Here is a 25,747-nt window from a genome sequence, read left to right on the forward strand (position 1 = left end):
TTTTTTTATGCATTTTGGTATTTTCAGTTTGAAGCTTTTCAGTTTTATAGCCTGGTGTGACTTGTTGCTTTTTGGTGTGGTGTTAATCCACTGTTTGCACAGTGTAATACAAAAGTCTTTGAAATGTTCCTAATTATTATAATGAAAACAATTACCAAAGTTGCCAGTGGGCAAAATGTTACCTCAGTCCGCATCATGTCTTTGACACTTGCACTAATGTCTTTTCAAAATAAATGTAAAGAAACATGTGCTTATGCTTACACCCCTAATGGAAGATAATGGGAGAAATTATCTGCCCCTAACACCCAGATCAAACCTGGTATCATCACCGAGAAAAGAAGGAACTGAGAGAAATGAATAGATTCTGATGTAACAGAATATTGTCTCCTGCTGTCAGTGTTTCCTTGCAGAGCCAGCGATAGATCTTGTTTTGTCATGGTAACTGTCACTGTTGTGGTACGGTGGCCTTTAAAGGCCTAAAGGTCATCAACATGAGCTGCATGATGCTTCACTGCCTGGACACATGTAGACTCCAAACCAGCTGAGAGAGGACGGGGGATATTTTCCCTTCAATTATTTAAGCTTTTTTAACGTTATCTGTCCACACATGCTTACAGTTTCTCGTACACCAAGTCAGACTCTGAACACTGGTGCCTGGGAAGACACCAGTGACATTTACTCTTTGTCTGTAAACACAACATGTATATGTTATATGTATGAAAACTCATTTTTCATATATTTCTTGAGCTAAAGGCTAGACAATGGTTGTCTAGACACTTTCCCTGTAGTACAACTAGGAGGAAGGAGGAAGTAGATTTTGGTAACCACAGTGTGATGTATATGCATTAGCACATGAATGATGGGGCTTCCCCTGATACAGAGTGACACAGAGGTATGCCTGTGTCCTACTCATTGGACTCTGGCAGTTCCTGCGTTTATTTCTTCAATAGTTTTGTGTTACCAGTGAATAGTGGTGTAACTCACCAGTTTCATCATGATACAATGTTATATCAATTCTTTGGACAATGATACGATATTTGCCGATATTACAAGGTCTGCCACAATACAATTCAATGCGATTTAAGGCCTTACAATTGATATGAGACAATACTATACGCCCATTTAACGCAGTCGGTTACAGAAGACGCAGCCATGCCTTTCTTTCTTGGTTTTGGCCATAAAAGATAAAAATGACACATAAATAATGTAAGTAATAGTAACCGCTTAGTTGCAGTAAACAGACATAAAAACAGACAAAAACGTACAAAAAGCACTGGAAATGTCTCATCAGGGAAAAATAACCCTTTAGTTTATTGCTCTTAAACAGTGGTTTCTCGCCAAGGTGTCGCACCATCCACCATCCCCTCCACCTCCTGATGAGAAACTCCGGTCATATACTTGTAATCTGAACGTCACTTTGGAAATGTTGATATGATATGTGTGAAATGTGCACATGTAAGGTATCCATCATTTGCAGAAACATACATTGCCAACATTTTATTGTGGCGACTGGGACCAGACCATATAGCACAGTGAAATCACAAAAACTATGCAACAAAATGAACCAAACTTCACTTGTCAAAGCAAACAATTTAATTATCAATTTAAAGCCAATAAGTTTCAGGTAAACTGAAGTGGCTGATTGTGTGATAGAAAGGAGAGGAGGAGGAAGAAAGAGTGAGAAAGAGTTGTATCCTCTGCCTCTGTCATTTCACCCTTCCTCCCTCTGCTTTGCTTTTGTCTCCTTGTGTTATCGTCACTAAAAATGATTGACACTTCTAATGAAGCGGTCATGGCTGCAAGCCAGCTGAAGACACACGGCTGCTACGATGTCGCTCGTAGCAGACTGCAACACAAAAAAACGATTGTAGCTGGGTGGAACTGCTGTGGAAGTGGTAATATTCTCATTAGCTGTGGTAAATATCAGTGGGTGGAGCCAGAGAAAAGGCAAATACAGTACTTTCATATAAACAGCACTGGACACATGAACAGTAGATGTAATAAAACGAAATCTAACATAACCCTAAAAAAACAACCATAAATAATATTATGTACTGAAGCTGTGATGTAACTTTGAAAGCACCCAGCAATATTGAGTTTTGCATTAAAAGTAAACTTAATTTGAAATAGAACACGAGAGTAAGAAAACCTGCAGCTCCGCCCACTGCTCCACTGAGTAAGCATCAACACTAAAAACTAATATTTAATTTAACCTTTAACATAAAGTTACATAATCTAACTATAAAGCAAGGAATCTGTGTGTGTGTGTGTGTGTGTGGTCTGCATAGCATATTTTGAAAACTGTTCATCTTTATTACTTCACATTTGGCAGGTGTGTTTCTGGGGACCCAGGAATGCGCCTTGACGAATTTAGTGTGATTTGGACACTTGACACATTCAATATTAATAAACTTTGAATAAACAAGCAAAAAGCGCTCTGTGACTCTGCAGCAGCGGTGGGGGTGGAGCTTTAGGGCTCTTTGGACAGCAGACTGTGAGCATGTCTGGCCATGTGTACTGCACCATGTTTCTGACTGTGAACTGCTGCATTAACTTACAACCAGGAGTGAGAGAAGGCTGGTATGGTCACAAAACACAAACGTTTCTTTTCAACCAAGACAGCGAGCTACATTTCATCAAAATGCATCACTGTCTGACTTTAAGGTGAAGCTGTGACAATACTCTTCATATAGCGTACACTTAAACTGACATAGATTTTCGTCTTAGGTGGGACTGTTTTTACTATAGATGGCTAGTCTCGCCACCAGACAATCAGAGATCTCCATCTTCTGATAGTCTGGGGACACTCCTTTCTAAAGTGTGTTTAACACACAGGAGAAAACGTCCGGCAACAAAGCAACGCCTCTTGCATTTTTGAAAAGGACACGCCTTCTCGGAAATGTACGCTCCCCCTTTTCTCGTCCGCAAGAAAACTTGAAGGAAAGCTTGAAAATGGATGCCGAGAGATTTAACTCCATTTTATCAAACATGTGCTCAGTCCACAAGATTGTGGAAATGAAGGACTTAAAGCGACTTTGTTTAAAACTTTTAACACAGTCGGACTATGTTTATGAGCACAAGAGTTCAGCGAGCCACCGAAGGACCGCCCTGCAGATTTACTATTGGTTCTGCAACGTAGGGAGTTTTTTTAAACTCTGAAATTGTATCCGCCCATCTCAACACAAAATCAGGGAGAAAGTCATCAGTCTTGAGTTAAGCAAAGCGTCTAAAGACTGACTTGTGAGTCTAATAGATGGCATTATGTTTTGTTGCTGACCCCTGCACAGCAGTAGATTACTTAGCTTCCACATCAGACTCCAACCTGCTCCTCCAAACTGGTGGCATGCTGGCTGACATCTACTGTATGTAATGTATAGTCTATGGATAAGTACCCCATATAACCCCACTTCAGAAAAACTTAACTACCCCTTTTAGCAGGATTTATACTTAGCCTACATACAAGCCTATAGGTGCTGACACACCAAACCGACATCAAAGAACTAACGGCGACGAAAGCCAACTGATGTGTCGTCTACGTCGCCTCACGTCGCCCTGTGTCAGTTGCATTTGAACACACTACACGGACTACATCCGACGGCCAAGTAGCACATACGTTCTGCGCCTGCGTGACAAAGAGCGGAGTGAGAGAGTGGTACATCCTGTCAGTCTGTGCAGCTGAGCACCACAGTACCTCCACGGACTATTACATCTAGACGGTCCCGGTGTTTCCTCCGCAGGCTCCACTTCACTTAGCTGCCCAATAAACCCAGGTTAAAGTGGGAAGAAGCAGCGGGTCTGTCGGACAGCTGAGTGAATTGGAGCCTGAGGAGGAAGCACCTATTAGCCCTGGTTTCACTACAGGCAGATTCACTGACTACAGAGGCGAGGAAATAAAACCTGAACAGCCAATCAGATTGATCTCTCTCACCAACAAGCTCCGCCACTGATTCAACATGCTCAATTGGCCGAAAAGCCGCAGACGCCGAAGTGCCGACGGTGCTGGACACACCACAAAAACTAGGGCGACAGGCGAGCGTCTGTCGCCCTAGTTTTTGCGGTGTGTCCAGCAGTGTTGCCAAGTCCGCTTATTATAAGCGACTTTGGGCTTGTTGCTCTGTAAAGTCGCTTACAAATATTGGTAGTCACGGGTCGCGTTTTTTTTGGGCTTGTTTCTAAAGCGTAGTTGCTTATTTGGGCTTGTTCCCAGCTCCATAATAAGTTGTCAAGCAGATATTTTCGATATGTTATTTAAACGTAGGATAGTTTGTCTTGCCTGTTCCCTCTGTCCCTCCCCTTTCCCCATACACACAGGAGACAGCAGAGTTTTTTCCCACCCGCATCCTGCTTCTAATTGGCTCTGACCCTGATGGCAACGAGTACTAGCCAATCAGAGGCAGAGCAGGGTAATGTGTTTTTTTCTGGTTAGGAAAACGTCAGTCCTGTAACTAAAAGAAAAAAGTTAGATGAGTGCATAAAAAGCAATAATAAATAAAGAATTTGTGAATTCAGGATGATATTTATTTGTGTGTGCAAATTTTAATTATCAGAGGTTTACTGTGTATATAATGTACTTGGTACATCAGTCTATATTTGATATCCCATCTGTTTTCTAATGTTAAATAATGTTAAAAGGTGGTTTAACTCCCTCTTGTGGTCATTGTCCTGAAGCTCAGGGGGGAGAAAAATAAATAAACTGTGTACCCTGGGTACAGTTTTGCAAAACTGCGCACAGTTTACCAATCTGTCCACATAGATGTAAATTGACAATCTGTACCCACAGTTTAAAATCCGTCCCCATGGCCTGTAAAACCGTGCACACAGTTTATTTATTTTTCTCTCCCCGGAACCTAGGGGAGCTCCGTAGAAAAAGTCGCTTGTTTTGGGCTTGTTTTCACAGGCCTGGTTGCTTATTTGTCGCGCAAGATCTGGCAACACTGGTGTCCAGCACCGTCGGCACTTCGGCTTGGTGCGTCAGGGCCTTGAGGCATTTTACTTTGTATAAATTAGCTCAGCAGCTAGCAAACATTTCCTCTTCTCATATGAAGCCAGGGACAACAGCAGCATTTAACAAAGGTAATGTTACATAATTTGACTCCATTACAACTCACAAGGTTCACCTACAAAACAACTGTCTGATACTAAACACGTTTTCCAAACAAATACAACATGCTAACGTTATTAGCGCCAGCCTATGGCATTTTACATTGTATAAATTAGCCTATCGTCGAACAAAGTTTTCCTCTACTCGTGTAAAGTCAGGATAAATCACACACAAGGCTTAAAATGCTATTTTGTGGAGACAACTTATTGTTTATCTTCACAATTTATTGTCTCTTATCTGTGAAATTGAAGTAAATAAAAGCTTTGTTTCCACTGAGGGAAATGGTTTCAGCTTACAGAAATAGGAGGTCTGCGTCCTCGCCATGTATAGTAACATTTCTGGAGAGGTGCACGTCAGGCTACGGCGTATACTACAGCGTAGGCTACGGAGTAGGTTACGGCGTAGATTCAACACAAAAGTATAAATTCCACCTTAAGGTGACAGACCGTTAGCATTAGGTCCACAGATCATTTTCCCCCTTATGTCACCCTATCTAAGGTGGATCACCTTTGCCAAATGTTGCAACATCTGGTCCAGTTTACGACAGGCTGTGGAGCTGTTGACCATCTGCAGCTGCACTGAAGTGCCTATAGGATGAACCCCCTTTTGAATATTTGTTGTAGTGTATTCACAGTCCATCCTGAAGGTGCAGTCAGTTTTGCAACATGTAGTAGGCTTGACGGATGAAATACAGATTCTCATTTCCTCCATTCCAGAATTTACCTGGGCTGTCTGGATCATTTCTTACCTTCTTCCTGCTTTACTACTGCGTACTGCACACACACTCACACACATACAGTTTCCTCCACCAGCATGACCTGAGGCTGCTCTGCACTTACTAACTGATAAGGCTGTGTGTACGTGTGTGTGTGTGTGTGTGTGTGTGTGTGTGTGTGTGTGTGTGTGTGTGTGTGTGTGTGTCCAGAGCTCGCTTACAGTAGCTTGGCCCCACCCTCTCATTACACAGAGGAGCGGAGGGAGAGAGACAGAGAGAAGCAGAATTTAACAGAGAAGGAAGAGGAGGATAAAGCAGAAAGCAAGAAAGCTCAATACTGCATCTGGACCTCAGTAGGTAACTAACCAGTTAGTCAGCCAGGTAACCAGTCAGTCCGTGAGGCAACCAATCAGCTACTGGTTAAAATTTGTAGTGAGCACAGAAGTTTGTCAGGGAGAGCTGGACTGGTTTATCTGTTAGAATAAGTCAGTAACAGAAAAGACAGTGAACTAGCCAGTTGTTCAGTTAGTTAGTGAGATACTTAGTAGGTTGGTCATTTAGATAGTCTTTTAGTCTTTGGTTAGTTGGTCAACTAGTCACTTAAGCAGTTTATAAGTTAGTCAGTCAGATGTTTAGTTCGTCATTTAGTCAGTCATTTGGGTATTAGCCCGATCAGTTAGTGAGTTTGTCAGTTGGGAAGTTTATCAGTTGTACTAAGTTAACTCTGGTTGGTAATTTAATTGGTAAGTCTTTTATTCAGGCAGGTATTTGGTCAGCAGGTTAACTGTCAAGACAGAGCTGTGAAACTAGTCATCCATCTATCCCTCCAGCCAGGCAGTGAGTCAGGTGGTCGGTGAGGGGAGTGGCTCTTTCCTCTGCTGCCTCCAGCTGAATGCAAGTCAGTTATCCAGTTATCCAGCCTCCCGCTCGGTCGCTCCGTCAGTCAGTCAATCAGTCGGTGTAGATGCAGGGCTGCTGGTTAGCTGCTCTGGACGGCTCGTATCTCCCTCAGGATCTCACACTGTTGAATCAGCTGAGGAGCCACCGAGAGGTAAGGAGCTCAGACACTCAGCAGGAAATTTGTTTGGCCAGTTTGTCGAGTACTTTTCGGAGTAGGCATGTGACAGGCTGCAGGGTGATGTGGCTGATACAGGGGAGGATCTGTGTGCAGATGTACAGACAAAACTGCAAAACAAAAAAAAGAAGGGGTTTTAACAAGGAAATGCAGTCGGTGCATCTGTCGCTGTGGAATGTGATCACACCCTTTTTCTACAAGTTGATAACTGTTGCCGTGTTGTTGCGCTCAGCTGCATCATCCAGGCCGCTTGTTATCTGGGCTCTGAGTTGTGGCCGACCGGCGGGGATGTATAAGCTGGTCATGAATTTTCACTCATGCTCAGTCTCATGATAGTCGTGATGTTCTGAAGGAAGGCAGGAGGCTCACGGCTGTTGTTTTCTACTTAAACTTGTTTTGGTAAGGGATGATTTCAGTGTCAACTTGGTGTTGTGATGAGAAAACCAGTTTGACTTGTAGTTGTTTGTTTATAATTTTCTGGAAAAACCTTGTATTGCATCACCTGAAACAAGCTCATGTCACTAATATAAATTGTTGATTTTAAGATCCAGCACTTTTTGAAACAGAGGCTTGACAGTCAAAAAGATGCAGATATAGAAAAAGAAAAAAAGGTCGGACAAGACGATTGAAGAAAAGATCAAGAAAGACAAACCATAGATGTATAAAGAGAATTGGACACAGTGTGGAAGGTGGGATCCCATTCATTCCTATTAATGTTGCTCTGTGGCGCATGAAGCCAAAGAAGCTTGATTGCCATGGCATTGTGGACCCCATAGAGCAAACACACTAGAGACTTACGTTGGCTGAGCATGGCCAAACGGTGCCAAATGTGTCCAAGCAGCTTAATTCCGTCACCCGAGCAGCTAACTTTCTAGTCTACCCCTCTGCTAACTTGAATAGGGATACAAATCATTTAATTGTGTGGCTCTTCTTGACTCTGGAAATGTTCTCAGACTGAATGGATCAAATCCTGATTGTGAAATGAGTAATTTCACAGGGGTTGTTACACTCAAAAAAATGTATCCACTGCTTTACAGATGCCTCTTTTACAATCTGACAATGGAAAAAAATGTTTTTTGGGCCCCGTGGCATCACGTGACAGACCCGGAGGTTGTAATCCCACGTTTGCCTACTGTGCAAAATGTGCTTCAAAGCCCAGCGCTGTTCCTGAGGGCTTCATACACACTTATAAACTGAAAATTTCAGGAAGCCTCCTCTAGTAAGACAAGACTAATTTGCACTGATTTGGCTTTTTTGAGACTTAAAGGGAGGCTTTGAAGGCAAATGTTTGATAAGCATAAAGCTGTGTGTGCAGCCAAAAACAGGATTTAAATTCCAATGTCATATCTTTAAATTTCAGTCACAGCAGCATTTATAACGGCTTGCAGGGAAGGTTGTAAGACAGGAGTCAATGTTACAAATACATCACATGAAACCCCATGGAAACCTGATGTGTTGTTTCTTCAGTAACTGAGCTAGCTACCCTGTAAGGTGACAGTCCATAAGCTAGCTAGCTCAAAGAGCTAATGTGTCTGAGTAGCACTAGCACATTCTTTGCTGCCTAGCACGTAAGCAGTTAGCACACCAGCTCCAGTAGTTCACCAAGAAGCCCTGACAAGTAGTTACTACTTATGTTACCAAGGTTTTAAAACCAAATCTTTAGCGATGACAAACAGACTAACGACTGGTGTGACCAGAGGTTAAGTCTGGATAGCTGAGCAATTTGCTTCCCGGTGTCACATCAAAAAGGTATCGAATTGCAGTGATTGACTGCAGTCACATGACACATTGTTTGGGTTAAACATGAGCATGTTACAGTCCTGGAGGATTATTAATGTGCACCTCCTCCTGTACTGCCTTAATATGCACATTCAGCACATCCAATGCATCAAAACATTGTTTTCTAGTTGGAGCCGCGCCTCATTTTCAAACTGTATGGTTTGACTAAAATGAACAATGACAGCAATATAGTCCACGATGAGCAGCGCTAAAATCAACCTGCATAGTTGTCCCTCCATTGTGACATTAGACAGTGTCACATTTATCTTGCAAGTGTACTCTTCTTCAATGTTTTGTTTACTTCCTGGATTTTTCCCGCATGGAAATTCTGACCAATCAAGAGCAGCATTCTTACGCAAGGGATTTTATCTGGTCTGCTTGTAAATGCTGCCATGAGAACACGAACCAACTCTAGGCAATTATGTAACTCTGTAACAAAATTAGGCCCTGATTCAGACCAAAGCAAGACAACTCTAGCTCTGAAAGCACCCTTAAAGGGTGAGGCTGGTGATATACATTTTTCTTGCTTTTGAAAATTCTCACAAAAAGACCAAAAGGAGCTATGACACCGTCTTGCTGCCATTAATGCTCACTAGAGCACCAAAATGTGTATTAATCCACCACTGAAAATAGTCCCCATCAAATTAACTATTTACCCCAGTTTGAGTAATATTTGCTGAAAACTACAATGCAAAGCTGTTTCAGGGATTAGCTGTAGGAACTGAGGGATTTAGGGCTGAGAGCAAGAAGCAACGTTGTCAGAGTGTATTGAGAGACGGACTAACACATTGTTGGTTTTAGTGTTTATGTTGGAGTTGTTGACAATAAGAAATATATAGAATAACATCAGCCATATTCTTTAGGAAACTAAGGTGATTCTTTTCCCTTTCCCTTTCTAAAAGCTCATTTCTCGAGACACAACATATACTACACTAATCTGTTGTTGAATTCACCCGATGAGTGTAACCAATAAATTTCCAGCTGGATTTGTACTCCTGTCAGGTCAGGTTTCTTTGATGTCTGGTGTACTAATTGTCATCCAGGGCACACTCTTTCATTTCACCAAACACTTTTTGAATGTGACTTGTGAAGTGGACTGAAAGCAGCCTGTCATAGCAGCCTCTTGTGCTGTGTAGGAGAAAAACAAAGCCCATTAGCTTTGTTTAAACAGCATTATCTTAAAACTAGTTTGACTGCACGGGGAAAGCAGTGTAATTTAAAGCCTGTGAGATGTTAGAAAACAGTAATTAGCTGCAGGGTTTACTGGATGTGAAAGTGTTTGTGTGAAATGTCCATGTGATGATAAATGTATGTTCCTCCTGCTGTTGTATCAGAAGCATTTCCTCTTTTATGATTTATACCATCGGAGATTCTGTTTTGGTGGGAGTTGCTTTGTGTTGGAGATATCGGCCATGGAGATGTCTACCTTCTCTTGAATATAATAGAACTAGATGGCACTCAGCTTGTGGTGCTCAAAGCGCCAGAAAAATACATTTGAAAAGCTCAACAGCAATGTCTGTTTCTAGAAATCATGATCTGGTTACTCAAAACAAAAAAAATCTACAGACCTTGTGAGCAGTTTCTTTTAGGAGGTATTTTCTTTCTACCGGGTTCCTAAACGCAGCGCAGGCGGAGCTCTCCATCATTTCTTTTTTCTTTGGACTCAGCAGCAGTTTGTGACTCGCAGGGTGCATCATTGATCTGTCGAGCTGTTCAAAGCTGATCGGATCAGAGAGGAGCAGCTGCTGCAAGTGAATGCAAACTTTTAGACCCAGCAGAATGAACGGTTAAGTTTCACTTTCAATGCGCTTGACGTTCTGCTGCTCCCTCCTCAAGCACGCTCTGCACTGCAACAGTGGTGATATTAAGAACTGAACGTGTTCTCATAGCACTCCTAATGAACTGCTCCAGCTCCAAAACATGGGAATATATTTGTGGCACGTTAGAGGAAAAATATGTATTTTAGATTTTTGAATGAATTGTCTCATTATGGCTTTAAAAATACCATGTTTTGTTATCCTCTCACACTGTTAAAGGACCTACCTACTTACCAACGTCCCCAGCTGTACGAATATTCTGAAAAATACCCCTTAAAAAAGGCCAGCCTTGGTTTATTTTGTCCAGCTAGGCTTACTTCCTCAATAATGAGATGCTCTAAAAAAGCACATCTTTAGTCTTGAAATAAAACTGTTACCTGTCAGTGACGGATAAGCATGATGAACCACAGCAGCAACTAAACTGTCAGCCTTAATGTTTGTGTCAAACAACATGATTTATATAGCTGAAATAATTCCTATGATATGTGAGAAGTCATTTATTGCACTCATCATCCCCCTCTGTCCTCTCTCTATCTGTGTTTAACAAGTCAGGCATGTGACATATTGGAAGTGTAAAACTCCCCTCTGTCTATTCATAGTGGAGGACAGAGCGAGCAGACTTTAGTCTGCACTGTAATCTAACATATTAAACAAGTCAAATCTGGGTCATGTTCTCTTTTTAAAGTAATAGCTTAAATGAATAAGTTATAATCTTCTGTAGGTTTTTAGTATTTAGATTGTGAACGTGAGTGTTTGTGGTTCTGTTTGCCTGAAGTTGGGTTTTCACAGATGTAGTGGACAGTGTGGTGTGTAAACCATTTCCTGTGGGTAGTAAGTATAGTAAAAGGAGGCCGGTGGCCACAGAGCTGTCCAGCAGCATCAACAGTAGAAGTCTCAATGATCCTGTTTTAGAGAAGCAATTCAAGGCTGTAATAATTTGAATCTTATAGTAGCAACTGGACACTTTATTGTGAAATGTAATACTGAATACGAAATGTTGAATTCTGACTGGAATATTTTGCTCTGAAAATCATAATGTATGTGGTTTTATGTAGGTCGTTATCTCCTCATTTAGCAAAAGGTCATTCAAAGTGGTGCAGATGTTCAGAATCTTAATTCATGTGCGTGAATTTTGTCAGGGTAGTGTTGTCTCAAATCAAACAGGGCTGTTGTGCACTTACCTGAAAATACGATTGCAACATTTGACCGCTTCTTCTCTTTAATGGCAAATTGCAACCCACAGTACATCACCATCAACATTTGACCGAGATTGTGCCTGTCAGAATATCTGCCAGCTTGTTTGCTTGTTCACCAGAGCAACGCTTCAGCTTCAGCTTTTACCCTTCCCCTCTGCTGCGTAGCCAGGATGGTGACCACTGAGGGTGAGAGATGTTCAGTGTTCCACACTGAAATTTTTGATCGATGTAAGTACACCATCTGGGCAATAACCCTCTGAAACCTTAGCAGATTGGCTTTATTTTTAAAACAAAATGAAACTTAAGAAATGACTGGAAAGTTGGCAAGATGTTAAAATGTTATATGAAGTAACTTAATGACTAAGATATTATCCAAAAATAAGCCAAAACAGAAAAATTAAAAAAACAAACAAAACAAAAACAAACAAGGAAATTACCTGAAAACAAGCAAAAGGAATTTAAAAAAACAAGCCAAACAAGGAAGTTAAACAAAGAAAAGTTAAAAACAAAAAACAAAAAAACAAACAAGAAAATTACCTAAAACAATTGCTAAAAATTAAACTAAATGATATCTTTATTTATTTAAAAAAAAATGATTAGAACTTAACATTTTCATAATTTTTAAAAGATTTTTAAGAACACTTCTTTTTTTAATTGTTATTGCCTTTTTCCTATGTTTTATATAGAAACCAAACTAATTCAGGTTTGGATGCTTAAATGTGAAAGGCATTTGAATGCAGCACAAGAAAATGGATTTTGATGCAGGTTTAAAAGGGTTAATGGTACACTTAATTTTGCCGCACTTCTGAGTATGAACGCATTTACAGTATGCCCTCAAAATAGCAAGTATTAGTTCCGAAGAAAGAGAGTTGAAACACAGCAGTGGTGTTTGAATTTCACAAATTCATTTTGAGCAACATGATTTTTACTTGAGGTTTTAGATCAGATTTTACCTACCTGAATTTTAGCCACTATAAAATGAGTATTCATTCATATGAAGTAACAAAAAAACAAAGCACAGTTTTGAGTAGAGGAAGACTTAAGGATTCGATAAGGAATCGTTAAGGATTATTTGCTTCCCTTATAGTAGTGTGAACCTCTGAACTTGCATTAGAGTGTGTTTTCTGTGCCATTTTCGCTAAAATGACAAATTTATATGGTATATTTTTGGTAAACACTCACAGTAAACCGAGGATTAATTTCTCTCACTGTCTCTGGTGAGACAGTCCATTTATTTCAAATCCTGAGCTCAGGTGGCACCAATAATGGCACAGAGACACTTGGAAAAGTTAGTTTGGGGAGTAATGTAAAGAACTGCAGGAGTCAAATGTGATTTGTGACTTTGGAGATTTAAAATTTAAATTGACGCTCAAATTAAGCATTGTCCCTGTGGGGAAAGTCCATATACCACTGTGGTACATTCTCTATTCAATAGCCTGACAAATCTGTAATGAAACAAAAGAATAAAGACTTTACAATAAGCCCATCTGTTACGTAGAATTGGTGATATGTCACTCCACATGCTCTTGGAAATTGAATACATAAATCAGAGTTGACATGAAAACTCTGGAAAATTTTGGAATCTAAAAAAAGAATCAGAAAAGGGTCACACAAGGAAACACTTAACTAGATTGAGGAGTAGCAAAGCAGAATTGTTGTGATTATTAGATTAAATTAGACACAACACTGAATGCTTCTACTTGGTAAACAGACTTCAGTTGTTGTTGACTGTAATAAAAGCAGAAATACGTTTTTCTCTGCTTATTTCCATCTGTTAGTGACTGAAACACATGACAACAGGCTGTTATTGTTGGTGCTAAATATAACGACAGAATGACAGACACACAAATAGAACACGAGATGAGCTACCTGACAGTGTAACAGTATATCTACTTTGAGTGATTAAAACGTTGAACATGGATATACTGTAGCAGTGAAGCTGTGAAGCCAAATCATCCTGCTTTAGGACCCAGTAGAAAACAGAGAGCAGGGCAGGCGCTACAGTTGATAATGATGCTGTTTATTTTACTGTCCTGGGGCGAACAACAGGACCAAAAACTCAGTCAGCTGACTGATCACATGACCTCCAACTCAATAATGAATGAAACAGAGTAGACTGAAGGAAAAGGAGAGACGGGTTGAGAACACAGGAGAGAAGATAGCAAAAATAAGGCCAGGAGAAATCATTAAGGATCTCAACCACCTGCATAAGTGCCATATTCACTCTGCGGGGGCCGTACACACTACTTACTCACATTATGAGTTGCCGTGATAAAATTCACGCAAGTTGGATCAGCCTGTGATTTTTGAATCCAGCCCGCAGTGGGTTGGTGATTTTGGTTTCCATTGACTATTGTTTTGTCATTTCGTTCTCAACAAACATAAAAAGCAGTGTCTTAAAATATGTTAAATATTTCTTTCGTTTACCAGTTCCAATGTCTAAATATTCTTAAATATATTCTTAAATATTCTGACATAGTGACTGTCGAAACAGACAAAAATATGTGCAGTGTGAACCAGGCATAAGAGATAAAGTTCATTGCTCTTTGAAAGGGTGTACTTGCATTATTTTGCTGTTATATTATCTTTATATCGGTGACATAAAATGGTTTCAAGTTGACAATAATATCGTGTATCGCAATTTCTTTCTGGGATAATATATCGTCCAACAAAAGGAGTTATTGTGACAGGCCTAGTTCAAGAAGACCAAGAGAGCAGGGAAATCTTTAAATCTTTTTTTGTTTAATAGCCATAATGAACTCTGAGGTTTGCTGTAATAATAGAATCACCTAAACCTCCATATTACAAGTATTCCACACTTGCTGAACATAGTTGCTGTGTTTTCATCAGTTTGTTGTGTACAAGTCGACAGCTGTAAAATGTAAATGGGTTAAACTAAACACATCAGGACTGTTGGAGTCATGAGACCCACCGGTTGAAGCCCAATGCTTCACATTAGTTTAAATTCCCCAGTAACAGTGTTCTGGTCTGATTGTATTTGATCAAGATTCATGTGGTTGGATTTAGTCAAATTTAAGTCCTGCACTTCAAAGTTTTTTCTTTTGTTTGAAAAGGAGGAGCTTTGCATTTGTAATTTGAAGATCCCTGGTGCCCTGAAAGACACTCTTGTTAAAGTGTGACTTGTTAGTGCCTCCTTTGTGTTTTCAGTCTCCGTTTTTGGCATCTTAGCTGCGGGGCTCTTTTGCACTGCACCTCCAAGAAATCGCTTGTCAATCAAACAGACCTGTGCCATCTACCTGTTTGCATTTTCTGTATGAGATTCAGAATAATTCTGCATTGCAAAGAAACCACTAGATGGTTTTTACCATCACTTCCTGTGTGGCGACAGAGAAGTACCAGACTGTGAACAAATGGAAATGCTTTCATGACCTGGATATGCTGTGAGCTGGATCACTGCTGTGTTAAAGCAACCAGCGACAGAGAAGAGCAGAACATATTGGTTTAGATGGAAATGTCACAGGTTTTACTGCAGTACTGTAAACACAGTCTGTTCAGTCAAGGGTCCTCATGTGCAGTTGTTCAAAGCAGAGATAAAGGAATAACAGTAGGCCATTTTATGGCTCCTACTCCAGACATGTATTTTATTAGAGTTTTAAGCAACCTCTCCCTTTACCCTTGGTCTTGATCTTTGTTTAGTCAGCTTCTTTCTCTTATAACTTAAGATTTAGACATCCGATGGCTTAAAATCTTTCATCTAGTTAAAATACACAGTTAAAAACACGTTAAAGGTCTAAAAAGTATATTGTAAAACTAAGACTTAAAACTAGATCCATTCATCCATTTTCATCCATGTATCCGGGCCCGGGTCGCAAGGGCAGCAGGCCAAGCAAAGCACCTCAAACGTCCCTTTCCCCAGCAATGCTTTCCAACTCCTGGGGGACCCCAAGGTGTTCCCAGGCCAGATGAGATATGTAATCCCTCCGGCATGGTATGGGTCTGCCCCGGGGCCTCCTGCTAGTTGGATGTGCCTGGAACACCTCTAACGGGAGGCGCCCAGGAGGCATCCTGATCAGATGCCTGAACCACCTCAACTGACCCCTTTCAACGTGAAGGAGCATCGCCTCTACTCCGAGCTCCCTCCGGATGTCCGAGCTCCTTACCCTATCTCTAAGGCTGAGCCCAGCCACCCCACGGAGGAAACTCATTTCAGCCGCCTTTATCTGTGATCTCATTCTTTCGATCACTACCCAGAGCTCATGACCATAGGTGAAGGTTGAGATGTAGATTGACCAGTAAATCGAAAGGTTCGCCTTCTGGCTCAGCTCCCATTTCACCACAGTGGTTTGGTGCACGCCTGCATCACTGCAGATGCAGCACCAAACCTCCAATCCATCTTATGCTCCATTCTACCCTCACTTGTGAGACCCAGAGATACTTATACTCCCCCGCTTGAGGCGGTAACTCTGTCCCAACAGAACAACATAAAAAGTCAATTTATTTCAGCCTCTGGCAGACTACCACAACCCTGACGTGTGGGCAAAAGGGATATGACGCCACTGACGAGACAGCAACCAAATGACACAGACCATGACCTTGATCAAAATTACCAATTTCTTTGGGTATATGCATTGTTAGAAATGTTTGGGGTATTTAATATCAACCTGGAGAGTTGTTTTGAATGGTTTTCTTTGGACCTTGGTTGTAAAGACGGACCAATCATCCAAGGCTACCATCTTCTCACTTGACGCCTGATTGTTGTGTGCATTGATTGAACTCCAGAACTCCAAATTTGAACCTCCATTCTGCCAGTGTTAGTGCCTTGCTCCTTAACCTGCTCATCTCTCCTCTTTTGCCCCCCCTACATCCATGCTGACCTTTCAAATCCAGCTGTGTGTGCTGTCTGTACAGATGTTAGCCCACCTCCCACTGTGGGATTAGGAAGGGATCGAGGAAGCCCTGGTGGGACTCACAGATGGATAGATAAATAGACAGAGTACATCTGAATGCAGTCAGACTCTGTGGTCCTACTTTAAAACCAGTGTAACATACTGGAAAGAACTGTGTGGATAAAACCTAATCTGTATGCACATGCAGAGGACAGCTTACTCATGTCACTTCAAGACTAGCTAAAGTAATAGTAGTAATTGTAGTTTTTATACACAGCAGGCCATGCAGCTGCTGTTTAGCTTCACTTCATTGATCTTGCTGCTGTGTCGTCTCAAATGTGCCTCACTGCTTTGCTAAGTGGGTCTGAAATGCTAAAAGGTTTTGGACAATCTGAGCGGTAAACGTGGAGGACGTCTGGACAAATTTGATAATCAAGGGTCAATCCTCATCCATGTTAGCTGTTATTGATCGTTCACTCTGGAGAATAGATTGGTTAATGACAGCAAAGGCCCTCAGCAGAGACTGCAGGACAGATGGAAAACAAATCAGTTGTCTGAACTGTTTAAGATGATTCAGAGGCCACAACAGTCAGACATAAAGGTCTCTGACAAATGTTTGCTGACCTTTAATATAAAATAGATTATTGGGAAACAAAAGTTTTTAAACAACAGTTTGAAATGATCTTACCTCATTCTTTGTTCGTATAGTTTCAGATCAGTATCAACCATTTTATTCAGGCAAAGTTCTTCTTCAGCTGCTTCTTATTAGACATTTACCATTTGAGAAGTTTGAATACTGTAGGCTTCATTATTTCAAAACCCCCATTTTTCTGCAGTAAACATTCAATATATTTACATGTTGCAAATACCATAGTACGTAGTATTTTTTAGTGTCCAGTTCGGTTGCTTTGGTCTGAATCAGGGACTTATTTTGTTACAAAGTTGCATAATTGTTGGTTTGTGTTCTCACGGCAGCATTTACAAGCAGACCAGATAAAATGCTTTGTGTGAGAAAGCTGCTCTTTGAAAAAAAGAATCCAGAGTACACTTGCAAGATAAATGTGACACTTTCTAATGTCTCAATGGAGGGACAACTACGCAGGTTGATTTTAGCGCTGCTCATCGTGGACTATATTGCTGTCATTGTTCATTTTAGTCAAACCATACAGTTTGAAAACGAAGCACGGCTCCAACTAGAAAACAATGTTTTGATGCATTGGATGTGCTGAATGTGCATATTAAGTGTTAACACCTGCCCAAATGAACCTCACTTAGGGGGCAAACGAACTTGAGTTTGATTGAACCGAACCAAACAGGGCAGGTGTGAAAGCACCTTGAAAGTATTTGATTGGCAAACCAAGGGGGGGCTTTTATAGTAAAGCAGCAATGTATTTGTCAGTGAGCTTTTCTTGTTGCTTTAAGATTCCCCCAGTGGCCTTTACATGTGTTGTCTTTGAGCAGAATTCTAGGACCTATAGTATAAAAAGGTACTTGGTGGCTTAACTGCAGGTACTGCCGATCAGGACAGGAATTTATAAGATTGTAGACACACCAAGTCGGGTGTTGGTTAATGTTGAAGCATTGGTGAGCATCTGTCGCCCTAGTTTTTGCACCGTTGGCACTAGGCGGCATGTTGAATCAGCATTGGACCCAGCTAGCCACCAGCGGAGTCCGTCAGTGAATGAAATCATTATGACTGGCAGTTCAGCTCAGAGCACAAGAAGAGAAACGTAAACAAGGAAAGCAAACAAAAGGCCAAAGTCAAGATGGGCTTGATATCAAAACAAACATGTTATATTAGGTAAGATTTTTTTAAAGCCATTGAGGTCTTTAGCAGAAACGGTTCATAATTATTTGTGCTATTGTTCGCTAGCACACAGTAAATATCAATTGTTCTTTCAACATCAGGTTATGTTGTTAATGTGCTGGCCCTTTTTTGAATGTTGAGTACAGACCACTGCTGCCTGCTGGTATGGAAAGTTATTTCCTCTCATGCAGGTGCGGAACATACATGCTAGTTGTCCATTGTTTGTAGTCTTTGCGGTGTGTTCAAGTGAAACTTTTTGGCGGAGACACAGGTGACGTGAGATGACCCAGTCAGCCTTCAGAGTTCTTTGATGTTGGTTTGACGTGTTTGGGCCTTTGCATGTCATTTCTAGCAACCTGTAGTATGAAAACAAATGTACTAATGGTAGCACCACTAGCAAATACAGGTACTGCCAAACAGGACTGATTAAAAGAAATAATACCCAGCCATACTTGGGTTTAACATTAACAGTGTCACGATTACACTCCTCAATCAGGAAAGCGTCATTCATCAGTGATTAGACATCACACTTGAACCTTTTCAGCACTTGAAAAGTTCAGATGTTGGCTTAATGCTCAGGTTCTGATACTGCTGGGTCACAGTTTTAGGTTTAGGATGTGGTTGCTAAAAGAAACTTCCTCAGATGAAAACTTATCTACATTGAAGCAAGGTTACCGGTTACATTGAAATGTCCCCGGCAGCCATCTAAAACCAAACCTCCATTTGTGATCATGTCTTTTTCTCATAATCCTTTAATTAAATCAGATTTCTTTCTTTTTCTCTTCATCATGACATGATGCTCATCTCAAAGATTTAAAGGATGTCGTGACGTTTGAGCAGCTTTTGTGATTCGTGCCTCCTCTTTTGGGAAGTGCCACACAACCACAGTGAGCATTTTCAGTGAGAAGAGACACATTAATCCTGTCGATGTTTATCAATAATTGATACAGCAAAGGCCAAGCTCCCATCACCTCCCTGCTGTGGTGAAATGGAAATCTTATAAAAAAAAAAAAAAGATCCGTACATACTTTTTTACTGCGACATTTCTCTGTACAAACTAGTTGTTGGATTTAAAAAGACATTTTACTGATTATGTTATCATTTTTAATTGATGTCTTGTTGGAGGTCTCACCCTAAAATCCTCCAGCATCTGTTTGGCTCCTGTCATTTAAGCTGTGAACATGTTGTGCAGCTATAAATTCGACAACACAACCATCTTTTGCCCAAAGCCATCTGGTCTCATGAGAATAAATTTCATTTGGAAATCTAACTTGGATTTGGATAAAAACATATTAAACTGATATGAATTATTTATTGATTTAATTAAAGGATTATTGTTGCATTATGTATAAAGTTCTAATGAACCCCAAAGATACAACACCCATATTTTCATCAGCAGTAATTAGATAATGAGGAATAAAGAGTAACAGGCTAAGTACAGGCTGTTGTTTCTGTCTTTCTCTGCCTTGCATATGATATCCAGCATTAGAATTAAAAAAGCAATTTAATGAAAAATCATCTTTCTTCCACTCTCTTTTTTTCAGCCGAAATTATGTAGAGACAGATCACTTTTAAACTTTAATTTTTCTCCTTCTTTTTTAAATGCATGTGTCTCTTTGTATCATTCTGTGTCTTCTCTCTGGTTCAGGTCTTTGAACGCAGCTCTCCATCAGTTCTTTTTTTACTCAGCAGCAGTCTGTGACTCGCTGGATGGATAATTTATCTGTCAAGCTGTTTAGAGCTGATCCGATCAGAGAGGAGCAGCTGCTGCAAGTGAATGCAAACTTTTAGACCCAGCAGAATGGTTTACTTTCAATGCGGCTGATGTTCTGCTGTTCCGTTTCTGTCCTAATTGTGCTTCCAGTCGCACTCCTAATGAATGGTTCAGCCACAAAAATAGAAAATATATTTCAGTCAGGACCACTTTAGTCAAAGAAAACTTTATTTCCATTTGCAGTATTATAATTGGCGGTATGGCTCTGTTCTAGGGCCTCTCTGCTTCTCCCAGAGCACACCTCCCTGCCCTTCCATGCGCCTACATGGAAAGCCTAAAGCAGGGAGAGCAGCAGCAAAGACCCCCCCGGGAACAGAACAGAGCAGCATCAATGACAAACAGAAATGACATTGATAAGTCAGATACAACATGAAAAGGAGGAGATGGGGTGGAGGCGGGTTGCAAAGCAGCTTGCAGAGGAAGCAGCAACAGTAGGCAGGCCAGAGAAGTTTAAATAGGGCACCGTGAATGAAATTCCCCATTTGGTTGCATAGAAAGGAATCGTGTGATCTATCAACTGACTCCCTTCCATCAATCAGCTGCTCCATCAGTTGATTGGGCTATCTTAGATCAGCTGGTGTAGCTGGGATGTGAGCTGAGTTTGACAGCCTGCCTGAACTAACGCTATGCTCAATTTGTAGCGGCAGATGTTTTAATTGTGGCAGGCCGCTTAGAACAAGTAAACAATGTATAACAATAATTGATCATCTAATTCTGGAGATAATGTTGGATGATTCTGGTGATAATTTCTTTACATGTTCCTACAGGCTCAAACCTCAATCAAAAACATCAGCCAGATTTTAGTAGCTGACTGTAAGTTAGGAGTGAGGTGGCTAAAAAGCGGCTATCTTTGTTTTGAAAGGTGTTCAGAACCAATGATCACGACTTCTGTCTTGCAAGCCCAACTACAAAAGTAAGGGTTTATCTAGTCTTTTACATTATCTACACAGTTATGCAGCAAATTTAGCTCGCTAAGGTCACTAGGTCTGAATAATGGAGTCATTTTTGTACATCATTGCTGCTGTAGGACTCAACAAGATCTTCTTCCTCATGCTCCTTTTTTCAGATTGAATGCGCGGTGCGTAATAAATCTAAGTGTGTTTAGAGCAGCACAGCACTGGAAATTACACTCGGCTCTGATTCATGCTTCTCCACGGGGGTGTAGACTCCTCTAGTGTTGGAACTGATTTATGCAGCACTTCAGTGTGGGATTTAACCTGTTGATCGTAAAAGCAACACCACAACACAAGATGGATGTATTGTTCATTATCCGGCCATGTTGTGCATCCATTATATCTCTGACGTTACAAAAGACTGTTAAATAAAAAAGAATCATGACTTTCCTTTCTGATCTATCACCACTACGGTTTAAGAGAAACTTTACCAAAAAAAGAAACACTTTTAACTTCTGTTTATTACTTGTTTTGCATGAAATGAAACAGTCACTTTCTCAACAGTTAATCACATGTCATGGTTGATGTGTTTACTGCAAAAAATTAGATTGAGTATGAAACAAGCAGAAGCTTTGTCTGTAAAAGAACAGTTGTCCTAAGACGTGGCATCAGAGGAAAGAAAAAATACATTCTCAGTAAAGCAGATTAGTATTTATTTGATGATTTATTATCAGTCGTCACACTGAGGTGGATCAGATTTTAAGCAGGGTAGTTAATCTGTCAGTTATAGCCTGTAGTTTTTCAGTTTCTTTCAAGTGGTTTTTGCACTTATACTGCCAGAACTGCAGCTCTGAACCATGGTTGGGACCTCTTTGCTAATTTAATGGAATTAGAACGGCGGCCTGCGGTGTCAAAGTCAGACACCTTAAAACGTTTGAACAAACAGACCAATTTCAGTTTCTGCAGTCTCCATGTTGCTTCGCTGTTGCTTTTTTGGGACTGTTTTGTCAGCTTTGGTGGTTCTGCTGGCATCTAACAGTGTTAATGGTCTCCGTGTGGCCTCTTAAACCTTCTCTTGCTGATACATCTGTTCTGTTTTCACAGTGTTTTTTTTTTTGTTACTTTCCTTATTTTTTTTTATAACTGTTCTTTCTTCCTTTTTGATCTATGTAAAGAAACCTACCAACTCCCATTAGCCTGTGCTTTGTCTTTAGTGCTACAAAGCAAATGTTACCATTGTTATTGTGAGCATGTTAGCATGCTGATGAGCATTCAGCTCAGCACACACTCACAGAGCTGCTAGCATGGCTGTAGGCTTTTTAGTCTTGTTTGCTTGTACTTTCTGTAGTCCGTTTGTCTTTGTGTCATGTATTCATCAGATGCAAGACAGGCGTCTGAGGGGACTAGTTTTTCCAGAACAGGAAGTCAGTGAGGCAGACATACAGTGACATCATAAAGATGCAGATATTGGGGAAGATGCTGTTTCATTTTTGATGCTTTGGATCTTAAAGTGGAGTTTAATTTGTTTGTGATAAAAGAAATCTGCTGATCAGCCAGTGCAAATACTCAGTTACAAATGGATGTCCTGCATTAAGATTTTACTTAAGCGATAGTGTGGTAGTTTACAATGGAGTCCTGCATCAGGTCAGGTACCCGTTGAGTACCCGAACCAATGCGGGTGACCTTTAAAATTTGGTGGCGGTATTTTGTGGGCCTTTTTGCCTTTAATGACAGGACAGTTTGAGGCATGAAAGGGGGAGAGAGAGGGGGATTACATGCAGCCGAAGAGTCACAGTTGTTGGTACACAAGTTGTTCATCTTTCTTACTGACAATTCAATGGGTAGAGTTTCATCTCCATCCAAGCCAAAGTGCTCCAACTGTCAGTCATGTAACATGGACATAAGTTGTAGGTGTTCTAAAAGGTTGTTGAATATATACGTGCATATCTACATCTTAAAATATTGCTTGAAAGGTTACGTTTTCAATATTTCTGCTGGAATTGAACCCACAGCTACTGTAGCAAGGACACTGCCCTTATACATGGGGCGCCTGCTCCACCCACTAACCCACTGGGCACAGCAGTTTGTGACTCGCAGGATGGATAATTGACCTGTCAAGCTGTTTAGATCTGATCCGATCAGAGAGGAGCAGCTGCTGCAAGTGAATGCAAACTTTTAGACCCAGCAGGGTGAATGGTTTACTTTTCAGTGCGGTTACGTTTTTATTTCTGCTGGAATTGAACCCGCAGCCACTGTAGCAAGGACACTGCCTTTATACATGGGGCACCTGCTCCACCCACTGACCCACTGGGCCTCTGGAGGTGGAATTGTAGTTTTGCGGGTTGAATTCTGGGTGAATAAAAAGAACATGCGAGTGAAATGAAAATGAAAATAATAATTTAATTTATGTTTTAATTCTCTGACTGCTGACTTTATGTGTCTGTTCTGTCTTCTGCGCCACCTTGAGTTTGAGAGCCACTTTACTAGGGTGCGTTAGTAAAAGGTACGGCAGGGTGGTACAGTTGATGCCTCACAGCAAGAGGGTTCCTGGTTTGAAACCAGGGGGGGAAGCCCTTCTGTGCGGAGTTTGCATGTTCTCCCCGTGTCAGCATGGGTTTCCTCCAGGTACTGCGGCTTCCTCCCACAGTCCAAAGACATGTAGATTAACTGGTGACTTTAAATTGGCCGTAGGTGTGAATGTGAGTGTGAATGGTTGTCTGTCTCTATGTGTCAGCCCTGTGATAGTCTAGCGACCTGTCCAGGGTGTACCCCGCCTCTCGCCTGATTTCAGCTCGGATAGGCTCCAGCCCCCCTGCGAACCCTAACAGGATAATTTAATTCTCTGACTGCTGACTTTGTGTGTCTGTTCAGTCTTCTGCGCCACCTGGAATTTGAGAGCCGCTTTTATTTAAAAAGTGCATGTGTATTAAAGGAGCTATATGTAAGAAATCTAAAGCAAATAGTCGTAAAATCCTCCTAATATGTCACAGAGACTAAGGAATAATGTTCATATAACATACTGATCTCACCGACAACAATAGTACAGCCAGAATATTTGCATTTAAAAAAATATTTTACGGTCCGCAAATCATGTTTATGTTTTGAATTTGTGTTTTGGCCTGTTGCGCCACCCACCGCCGTCTACCAGTCACACAGTCAGTAGAGTCTCAGCATCAGTTACAGTTACAACTGAGCTACAGCAGCACGGCAAGCAGCATTAGCAGTGTCCCAGTACATAGCATTAGCAGTCTCCTCCGCTGTATCCCGGCAGCAGTGTTAGCAGCAGAGAAGCCGGACTTGCTCCAGCGGTCCGCTGGAAAACCGCAGATCAAGGACGCGGCGACGCGGCCCTGCCACAGCAGCCGCCCGTGGGCAAACAAATCAGTCTCCAGCATGCCGCTGTCCAGCAACCTCGAATCTGTAGGGGAGGGGGGGGGCGGACACGACTCGCAGCAGTATTTTGAATTTGAGTGCAGTAACCGTTTTGGCCACATTCTTACATACAGCGCCTGTAAAGGATATGTGGTTTTGTGTTGGTTCGCCGGTCATGTCGAGAACTAATTGGTCATGTGTAGAGGTGGTGGGGCGGATGTGGTTCTGGTTAGGGTCTGGAAAATCACCGGGTGTGGTCTGGACTTGATATACAAAAGCAATGTTTCATGATTTATGCACTTATAATACTAAATAACGTTGCCAATATTCAGTAAAAAACAGAAATGTACAGAAATATGTGGACACATGCTGACACATTTTACAACAACAGTCTTTAATGGAGCATCCATAACCGTAAAACTCTATTAGTTTATGAAGCTGCAGACTGCTTGTGTATCAGAGTCTGACTGAAAGCAGTGACGAATGTTTTTATCTCACAGATGTGACGGATAACAGTGGGGAAAGAGCAAAACACATCCTCCTGATAGACGGTCTGATATCCTGAAGATGTGTCCTCATAAAAACTTAAACTCATCTCCTCTCTGTGCAGCAGGACGGACTGTTGAAGACTCTTCTCTTTCTATTTGTTTTTATTCTCTTTCCTGTTTGCTTCTCCTCCTATTGTGTGTGATGGCTCATGCATTTTTAATGTCTCTCTGTGTTTTATGTTTCTGTTCTCGCTTGTTATTGAGATAGAAGATTTAGCAGACACCAGGGGAAACATTTCCTCCACAACCTGATAGTAGCAAAGCTGTGAACCAATTTTTCTATTAGTTGCTATAATTTCTAGTATACGCTCTCAGTTGCTGTTTTATTACGCACACCTAGACAAAAGTAATGCAGTCTAATTGTTTTTGTTGTAAATAATGTTTATTAGTTTTCCTTTATCAGTACAAATGACAGATGTTCTTCCTCCCCCTACCGCGCTTCCCTAGAACCTTTCCAATAACACAAAAACAAAAACATTATACTAACAGGAGACGAATGTGTGACATAAAAAAGCCAGCAATAACACAGCAGTGCCAAGATAAATATACAAGAAAAACAAAAAAAGAATCAATAAAAAACGCATAAAGATTATTTAACTAGTCTCTAAATGCTGTTCTTGTCTCAAAGGTGATATTTCATTATGTCAGGTAATCTCTAACGATTACATTTATGAGGAATGCAATAAAAGGTTTCCAGATTTCCTTAAACGTGTTTTTAATAGTCTGATTGAACAGCCCTGCAATAAACCCTGACCGTTTATATCATTAAAGATAGGCTAAATATTAGAAACACTTCTCAGTCTAGTGTAAGGGAGGAGGGGCT

The 25,747-nt window shown here is 41.0% G+C and overlaps 1 protein-coding gene across 4 annotated transcripts in view; it reads left to right on the forward strand.

The window, feature by feature from the left end:
- LOC126395128 (ras-related protein Rab-27B-like) overlaps positions 1-25,747 on the forward strand; it is an 88,867-nt gene that overhangs the window by 33,920 nt on the left and 29,200 nt on the right. Inside the window, exons 1-2 of one of the 4 annotated variants that reach the window (XM_050052330.1) lie at positions 6,110-6,173; positions 6,647-6,867. The exons of 1 other annotated variant lie outside the window; for it this stretch is intronic. The gene's annotated coding sequence lies outside the window, so the exon portion shown is untranslated. Of the gene's footprint in view, positions 1-6,103; positions 6,174-6,195; positions 6,868-25,747 lie in introns of those variants that run through there. 2 more of the 4 variants (XM_050052331.1, XM_050052327.1) reach the window with 2 other exon arrangements.

Source organism: Epinephelus moara, chromosome 9 (assembly GCF_006386435.1).
Source record: "Epinephelus moara isolate mb chromosome 9, YSFRI_EMoa_1.0, whole genome shotgun sequence".
Taxonomy (NCBI): Eukaryota; Metazoa; Chordata; class Actinopteri; order Perciformes; family Serranidae; genus Epinephelus; species Epinephelus moara.